Source organism: Saimiri boliviensis, chromosome 2 (genome assembly GCF_048565385.1).
Source record: "Saimiri boliviensis isolate mSaiBol1 chromosome 2, mSaiBol1.pri, whole genome shotgun sequence".
Taxonomy (NCBI): Eukaryota; Metazoa; Chordata; class Mammalia; order Primates; family Cebidae; genus Saimiri; species Saimiri boliviensis.
The window spans coordinates 50,651,155-50,654,997 of record NC_133450.1 but is presented as its reverse complement, the minus strand read 5'-3'; positions in this window follow the sequence as shown (position 1 = coordinate 50,654,997).

The window sequence follows — 3,843 nt, the reverse complement described above, 5'->3', positions numbered from 1 at the left end:
AAAGACAGGATATAGTCTCAGGGAACAGAAGACAGGTATTTTTCATCATTCAAAGGCAGGATGTCAACAAGTCATATTTTTTGAAAGGATGAGTCATATAAAACTGTGTGTGTTTGTATGAGGCTGAATTATCATGTTAATGCAAATCATGCATTTACAGTAATCATGTGAGGCAGATATTAAAGAGCAAATATACACTAAGGTAGTTTTCAGCTAAATATCAAAAATTATTTTATAACAACTATATTATACATTATAGCTACTTAATAATTGTGATATTGACTTCTCAAATGCATGTGGAAGTGTTTTTATGGAACCTAAAATTGTAAATATGTCAGGAAACTGGCATGAGATATTTGTCAGTGGAGCACAGTTCCCTGATGGAAGAGGATAACCTGATGTTTGTGTGTCTTTCCCATTTGTTGTTCTCTGGCTAGATAGATGATAAATGCCTCCTGTTACATTGCTTGCAAAAGCATCTGCCACATCAATAGACTCAATTTTGATTTAATGCTTAATGAGCATTTATTCTATTTTCTTAAATATAATTGTAACATTTGATCACTTGTAAAAGTTTCTGTTAATTCTTCATAGTGTCATAAAATATAATAAATATTTCTGTTTAATAGCTATACATCTTGCCCAAATATTCTAAAGGTTTATTTTTTTCAGTTGCTGTAAAATTGCTCCCTGAGATAACTTTTATATTTCTTTAAGACAGTATACCTGTCTCTATTATGATTTCAACTTTATTTTTCTGCAAAGTATTTTTATCTTGGTAGAAAGAGTTTATTTGAGTAGCTGATAATTCCTTTATTCATTAATTTAAAACAGTGCAGAAAAAGAGTAGGAGAACACGTTAAGAAAAGGTCTGACATGACTCGTTAATTTTTGCATCTCTCTCTCTCTCTCTCTCTCTCTGTGTGTGTGTGTGTGTGTGTGTGTGTGTGTGTGTGTGTGCATGTGTGTAGCTAGCTTCTGTTATGAAAAGAAAATGGCTCCAAAGATAGCTTTCATATATGAATGAAAAACAAAGCTTAGTGCATTGCATAGTGTAACAGAAGTCATCTTCATTAATATTTAATATGTTTGCTTTCTGAAAGAATAATATTGATGTTAATTATAACAGAATTTGTTTTTATTTTTCTTCTTGTCTATCTCAGATTCCATGGTGATAATTATGCTGCATTTGTTAACTTTTTGTAAAATTGTTTAGAATATGACTGTGAGGAAACCAATAGTGAATCAATGTAAATGTATGAATCTGTTGATTATGCATCTAGTAGTGAATGCACTTTTGGAAAAATTACACAAAATGTCAGACTCTCTTTTCATCTTATTTATTACTTTTCTCCCAGTGCTTACAATAAATAGCATCTGGCAAATTAAAAGCATACCAAATTACTTGCTGAATTAGTGAATAAATCCAAAATGTGTCCCATCCTTTATTTGCACCCTCTTAAAAATATCAGTAGAATTTGTAATTTTTAAAGCCCACTTCCCTTTTCACTCTTTAAGATAGCTTGATCTACACCCATAGTTCAATTATTTCTACATGCCAAAGACACACAAATCTCTCTAATGCACATCCCTGACAACCACTTATAATATTACATTTTCACTTGCATATATTGAAAATATTTATTAATTTTTTCTGGAGCTATATAGCCATCTTTCTGCCATCCCTCCGCTTTCTTTGGTCTAGCTCCTTTCCATGGTTCCCTATTTCCATAAATGAACCTGTATCCAAGCCTACCCAAGCCAGAAAACTGAGAGTCACTCTGAAAAGTTTCTATGTGTCTTCTTTCATGGAAATTCATATCACTAAATGCTTAAATGCTGTGTTTTGTATATCTAAATTTTTCCAATTATTTGTTTCAACTCCACTACTACCATACAGTGCTGAACCACCTTTTATAATACTTGTATTTAACTTTAATATTTAAGTTTAATTTATAGAGAAGTGTGTGTGTGTGTGTGTGTGTGTGTGTGTGTGTGTGTATGTGCTCACAGATTTAATCAAGATTAGATAATTTTCTGTCACTCTGTCACCCTAAAAAGATCCATATCACTTTTAGCATTCAATTCCCTACCCTTCTACCTAGGTAATGACCAATCTAACTTCTATCACTATAAGTTATTTTTGCTTGTTCTGAACTTCATGTGAATAGAGAATGTATTAGATTTTTCTCTGACTTGTTTTGTTCAGCAAAATGTCTCTGAAATTCATTCATGTTAAGTTTACGAGTAGTCTATTCTTATACTTCTGACTAATCTTCCATTATATAAATACATGAAAATTTGTTAATCCTCTCAAATTTGTTGGGGTTTTTGATTATTTAGAATGTTTATCTATTATAAGTAAAGTTGCTATGAATGTTTGTGCATAAGTTGTTTTATTGACATATGATTTAGTTTATTTTTGTCAAACATCTAGGACTGGAATTTCTATTTTATATATTAAACCGAGATTTAATTTTATAAGAAATCATTACCCTGATTTCAGCTTTAGCTCATGAGGGAATATTTGCCAAGGGAGTGGTTGTCTTAAGCAACTAGAAAACCAAGAGGGAAAATTAAACAAAGGTTTTCTGACATTGTACAACAAGCAATGTAATGTGATTCCTGAGGAAAAAAAATAGATGCACCCTGCAATCGTGCCATCCTACTGCTATGGGAGAGCATAAGGTATGGACTCTCAAACTCTGAATCTTGCTGAGTCGAGGAAGCTGAGATGAGTTCAGGATGTTGGCTAGAATTTTCAGGGCTGCAGAGAGAAGCGATAGAGTGGGGATTACTTGCATAGAGAGGGGATGACTTGCAGAAGTGTTTCCATCTTCTGCTGCATTCAATTTATTCACAAATGGAGTGAAGCTTGACCAGGCTGGAAAAACACCAAAGAAAAGTAAGGCAAGCATTCCTAGAGCTCAAACCAGCCAGATTAGAAAGATCTAATACTATTCAGCATACAGAATAGAGTTCTCTGAAAGGTCTTGTTCTATGCTAGAAGCTGCTGTGTGCCTGCCCTAACAACATTGGAAAGCAAGCATCAAGTGGCCCAAGACTGGCTTGCTAAAATTTTAACCGTGTACCAGAATAAAGTGCTGTACTTTTTCAAGTGAAGCAATTGGTTGCTAATGAAGGAAAAAAATGAAACAATCCTGACTGCATTTTTTTGGTCCCTGTTTCCTAAGAAAAGAAATATTATATAAAAAGTTAAGCCAATGAGAAATTACAGAAATCAGATAAGTGTGAATGAACAACTGCCCTTATAATACAGAGGGCATTAAACACACATGGGAACACATGTATACATATGCTAGACTTTAATTATTATTTAAAAAAAGGAGGACTCTAAGAATTGGTGTTATGAATCCCTCATTTTACAGATATGGGAACTGAGTAAAATTAAGTTAAATAATACCCAATGTCACTCCCCTTGTGGAGTAAGAAAATCAAACTTGTGTAACTTCCAAGCTCAGTTGATCATTGCTTTTCAAAACTAGAGATCGAGGGTTTTTTTATTAATCGTTGATTAAATGAAAAATGATATTATTTTCTGCTAAATTAATTAACATTGAAGAAAAGGAGTTATTTGAATAACTTTAACTGCTCTGATTAAATTTTTTTGGATTTACTCAAATCTATCATGCTAGTCATACCTTTAAGGACATACCCTTCAAAATGTATAGCTTTTAAAAATGCTATTGATTAACTTATGATGATTTGGCTAAAGAGAAGTCAAGAACTTTCCAAATATATGTGCCAACAGAACTACAAATCAGATGTGATTCAAGAAGCTAGGGTAGACCTTGTGAAAAAAAATACATTGATGGGTCATGT